The sequence below is a fragment of the Mytilus trossulus genome, chromosome 9 (genome assembly GCF_036588685.1).
Source record: "Mytilus trossulus isolate FHL-02 chromosome 9, PNRI_Mtr1.1.1.hap1, whole genome shotgun sequence".
NCBI lineage: Eukaryota > Metazoa > Mollusca > Bivalvia > Mytilida > Mytilidae > Mytilus > Mytilus trossulus.
The window spans coordinates 47,241,064-47,247,267 of record NC_086381.1 but is presented as its reverse complement, the minus strand read 5'-3'; positions in this window follow the sequence as shown (position 1 = coordinate 47,247,267).

The window sequence follows — 6,204 nt, the reverse complement described above, 5'->3', positions numbered from 1 at the left end:
TTGTTTATATTATTAAATTACATACGGTGTAGCATTCTACTGTTTTCATTGGATAAAACGATCAAAGGTTATTTTACGTATCGGAGGCGTTGTTACTGTTTTTATGTATATTGACGCTATGTTTCTATTCTTAGGTATATTGGTGGTCAATATAAAAAAAATCTTGCTAAATTCACAATTAACAACAATGGAGGAAGAGTTGCAAGTTTTGTTGGAGGGGTTTGTGTTGCTTAGTCTAGTTTTCTATGTTGTATCTTCTGTACTATTATTTGTCTGTTTGTCTTTTTATTTTTTAATTATGGCATTGTCAGTTTATTTTCGATCTATGAGTTTGACTGTCCCTCTGGTATCTATCGTCCCTCTTTTCTGAAAAGAAAATTTGTAAGTTTATCAGGAGATATCAAGTATTTGATGTTAAGTTCAGACGCTCAGAATACAAGAAAGCTTTTGCAACAAGCTCTGAAGTTGTTCAAAGAAAATTGATATTTTCAATAACATGTTTGCCAAATTCAATTACAAAATACACAGAAAGAACATTGAATGCCATTTTCCCTAATATATTATTGACATATGTAAATAAAGGACTTTCATCCAGTCAGTACTTCTTCCTTGGTCAATAAATCTGAACAGGTCCACAAATATATAATGTATTGACCTTGTCAAAATTCCATCATTGATAAATACATCATGCCACAAAAAAGGGGAGGGTACTGTAATTCAGAATGTCTTTATGAAATGTCTTAGGTTGAAACTTCTAAATGAAGACCAAAATTGGCATACATCAGTGGTTTCTGGATTACAAATTAAGTACAACAAATGGAATTACAACCTCCCTTTGACATTTGATTACATATAAAGAAAGGAAAAACCCTAAATAATTTGCGTTACATAACTCAAGGGTCAATTATTATAAAAGAGGTTGCCCAATAGGATTGCACTCTTGAATATATGGTAACATAATGAGGGTAAAAACCTCTACTGATGTTGGTGTAAAATTTTTAGGTAATAATTGGTAAAATTTAAATAGACAGACATGTGTGCAGGAGAGTGGTCTCAAATACTAATAAATAGACAGACATATGTGCAGACGAGTGGTCTAAAATACTAATAAATAGACAGACATTTGTGCAGAAGAGTGGTCTGAAATACTAACAAATAGACAGACATTTGTGCAGACGAGTGGTCTCAAATACTAATAAATAGACAGGCATTTGTGCAATAGAGTGGTCTCAAATATCAATAAATAGACAGACATTTGTGCAGAAGAGTGGTCTCAAATACCAATAAATAGCAGATATTTGTGCAGAAAAGTGGTCTCAAATACCAATAAATAGACAGACATTTGTGCAGAAGAGTGGTCTCAAATACCAATAAATAGACAGACATTTATGCAGAAGATTGGTCTCAAATACTAATAAATAGACAGACATTTATGCAGAAGAGTGGTCTCCAATACTAGTAAATAGACAGACATGTGTGCAGAAGAGTGGTCTCAAATACTAATAAATAGCAGACATTTATGCAGAAGAGTGGTCTCCAATACTAGTAAATAGACAGACATTTATGCAGAAGAATGGTCTCAATTACTAATAAATACAGACATTTGTGCAGAAGAGTGGTCCCAAATACTAATAAATAGCAGACATTTATGCAGAAGAGTGGTCTCAAATACTAATAAATAGCAGACATTTATGCAGAAGAGTGGTCTCAAATACTAATAAATAGACAGACATTTGTGTAGAAGAGTGGTCTCAATCACTGAAACTTCACAGGTAGCTTGCACATGTTTGAAATTGTGCCCTTGCTTCTATGGAACTTCAAGATTTTTTTCACATTTTTAAAGACTGTGACACGGACACAAGTCATTTTCAGCAGCAATAATGAAAGACAGTACAAGTTTTGTATAATCACCCCCTGAAAGTTTTCAAACCAGATCCCTGAAACTTTGCACTATCACTGATTGTAAACATGTTGAAACTGTGCACCTGCTATTATGTAATTGTTTGGGGAACTTTTCCCTATTTCAAGACGTAGAGAAAAAAGTAATTTTTCAGAAGAAGCTACTATTACTGTGTAATCAGTTATTCCTACTTTTTCCAGCCCAGATCACTTAAATTTCACTGAAGGATTACAAATACTAGTATGTTGAAGTTGTGTGCCCCTGCTGTTATGGAATTGTTTATCATGAAGATTTTTTTCTCACATTTTTTCAGACATTTAAACTTTGTCATTTTTCAGCAAAATTTAGTCGCAAATACTTCAACCCAGCCATTTGAGACTTCGACCTATATTTTCAAATAAAATAAACTTTGGCTTAATACTTACTTATCAGGAAATAAGAAATTCCCTTCCTTATACTAAAATAAAACACACTAAAGATATGGAATAACAACCACAAAAAAATATTATTTTTCAGTGTGATATCTTGACATTTGTAGAAACTATTTTTGGTTGGGTCAACTCACACTTTTCCATAGAATGGACAAAATCTGTTTTATGACCATGCACTGCAAGATCTAAAGAGAGTGAAGAAATTATTCAAAATAAGTAATTATATTTCATGTTGAAAGATTCGTATTTTTTTCTGGATCTCAAAAAGAATGAATATGTGATGAATTACGCCTGAGCAATTAATAGGAAATATTGAATATTTAAAAGCTGTCTGGACCGTCTTCAATAATGAACAAAAAAGTGTATGCCTTACACAAAGTTCAACATGGCTTATAAAGTTTTGGTCGGTTATGTTATAGTCTGATAACAGCAAATACTATTATTGGAACATATAAGGTTGCACTTAACACAATGATAGCACAATTGACGATTTCTCCTTCCAAATTCATCCATTCGGCATCATGGCAAATGATCAGTTGTCAAAACGTAAGTAAGAAAATAATCAATTTAAAATCGGGCATGATATATACAAATTTACGTAGTAATTATAAGCTCTGTACTGTAGAGCTCTTAATTGATTTTTTATCAAAAAAAATTAAAAAAAATACCAAATTGTAAACACATTTGACAGAAAAAAAAAACACCCATATAAAAAAAAAAGAAGTTTATAACATAATAGAAAAGCAACATGCATAAATCAAAGCAAGCAAGCTAATTAAAAAAATATCAAAATACAAAATGCAATGAAAAAACATATTTTGTTATAGCTGGCAAAGAGACAAAAGCCCTTTCAAATGATTCAAAATAAAAGCAACTGGTCTTACAATAAACAGAACAATGAGGGCTAGCAAAGTTATTGTCTACATAAGTTACAGAAACAGTTATCCGAAGAACGCCATGTTGAAATAAAATGTTTGAACTGTCCATCGTAGATCTAGAGAGGTTTCGTACATGTTTGAATTAGAGTTCCACAACTTTGCTACCTGAAAGCTAGAGGTTATAATGTCATACCTTGTAGTTTTCTGTCGTTGTAATTCAGCTGTGAGTTTATATCTAACATAACATTAGTTATATTTAATATTAATAATAATTGTATTATGGAAGAACTCGGACTGGATTTTGTCACACTTTTGTAAGTTTATAATGCCATGGTTCTCATGCGTCTGATTTTAAGTGAGAGAAGTTTAGAGAAAGAAAGTTAATGTTGACCGACTTTTATACATAAATATTCCTCTAAAAAAGTATCATCTTTTTAAATGTGTTGTATTAATACCAGCAACGAGTTATTAGAGTCAGACGCAGTGGCGGATCCAGAATTTTTCATAAGTGGGGGCCCACTGACTGACCTAAGAGGGGACCCGCTCTAGTCACGCTTCAGTGATTCCCTATATAAGCAACCACATTTTTTCGCAAAAAGGGGGGGGGGCACCTGCCCCCCCCCCTAAATCCGCCTCTGAGACGACTTTTTAATTTAGACAGGGTTAAAGAGCCAGAATGATTCTGAAAATGAGTATCTTTACCTGATAAGAAATAGTAATTTATTTTGAATAAAATAATTGCCCCGGAAAGAAGTAAGTATGACAATAAAAAGTCAATCTGGAAAAAAATCCTCCTGTCCACACCCGACTATATAATTATCGTCTGCTGATAAATAATGAGGTAAGGTTCACTCTTGTCAGATAACTTTGCTACTTCATTATCCTAAAGGCAGTATTTAAATATTGTTTTAAAAATCGTATTCTTGGTAGACACTGAAAGATTCAAAGAAGGTTAGTTTTATTGTTGATAATTCACACGTTTATAATATTTTCTGCCTGTTACTCAGATACTTCGTCAGCTAGCACGTTAAAAAGTCAAGCCTATTAGTTTCTTTTCCTGATATGCATGTAATACTTTCCACTAGACATTAAATGCCAATCTATCATATTAGGGATACCTTAAAATGATATACTTAAATGATTGTGAGCAATCTAATTCAGTTTTCAATGAGGTTTTATACAGAGGTGATCAGAATCAATTTGAAATTATTTAAATTGGAAACACCACTACAATACATGTATGTATCTATGACAATCATATTTGTCGAGCCTGTGACTTTTTGTCGCGATAGAGTTTATAGAGATTATTTCATCAAGTATTGTAAATTTTGATTCTTTTAATCCATTTCATTTTGTTTATTGCTCAGTTTTTATGTACTTCTAATTCAAACACAATTGTTTGTTGGTGTTGTTCAATTGTGTTTCTCTTGTTCTCGTTTTTATTATAAATTATACCTTTGGTTTTCCTGTTTAAATTGATTAACACTCAGTGGCGGATCCATGGGGTGTATTCCGATGGTTGAATCCCCTTTGTTTTTGGACGATCAATGCATTTGAGTGGGTGACATATAGTTGGAACCCCCCTTTTATCCTGGGTTGGGACCCCTCTTTTAAAATGGAAGGATCCGTCCCTGGCACTAGTCATGTGTTGTGGTCCTTTATAGATCTTTATAAATTGATGTTCGGTGTGAGCAAACGCTCTGTGATGAAGGCCGTACTTTGACGAAGGCCTTACTTTGAATTAAAGTTGTTAACTTTTTATACATTGTGACTTGGATAAAGAGTTGTCTCATTAGAACCACTCCCTACATTTTCATGTCTACACAATACATATCTTATTTTCTTGTGTATACCTGTTGGTAGTAAAAAAAATCAAACTTTATTGAAGGATTTTTGTATCCTTGAAGTAAGTATAACAAAGACCAGTACATGATATTGTTGCTCTTCAAATCCGGTATCATGTCTCTGAAACAGCATCGTATTAATGTCATTAGATTTTTTTTTTTTTTAGGTGAAGTTGGTGTTGATAGATTATTGATGTTTTTTTTCTGATTTATTATTCACAACATGTTTATATTCAGGACAGCGTATAGACGATTATAATGGTCTAACTGACACCTGAAGACTGTATGTTGACCTCTAGTTTTCTGTTCGTTATTTGTGTTGGATGGCTGTCTCATATTCGTTATTCTAATATCTCCTTTTATTCTTCCTTTTATTCTCATTTTTAAATATTTTAATGGTTGTGACTGCGTCGCCTATTTGTAAAAAGCTTTGTGTTTTAGAGGATACAAGACCTGTTTACCTTATATATAACATGAAATGTCTTATAATTTGAATTTTTGTCTGTCATATGTTCATTGTCCTTGACCTCATGTCATATGCATAGGTTTTTTTTGCACTTGAATTTCTCACATATTATGGTATATGGTATCTGTGCATGATCTACTGTCTGAGACCAAATAAAGTAACAGATAGCAATCATGTGTTACCGCATAGACTAAAACAATGAGCAAGTCTATACTAGATTTCAAACTATAAAAGACCCCGACCTAAAAAAATGTGAAACAGTTCAACAGAGAAAACTAATTATATTAATGTTCATACATGTACCGTACCAGCTATATGTATACGTAGCAATAATATTACTTTATGTTTAATTCATTTATATTAAAATCAATGTTTGAACCAAGATCTCATTCCAGTGTAAATTTGAAAATTACCTTCAAAATAAGTTATTTAAAAGGAAAGATAAGTTAATCCTGATTGCCTCTAATTAACAGAATCTAGGAAAAAAATCATTGTTAACATCTCGTTTGGAATAAGCATATAGCTTAATAAAACATCGTCATAAAATGTACAGGAAGACACGATATAGTCAAAACAAGCATGTGCACTATCTATATATATATAATTCAATGTAAAACGTTACAAATAGTTTACAATATACACACGAAAAAAAACCAACACACTTTTGGAAAAAAAGTTTGTTTTA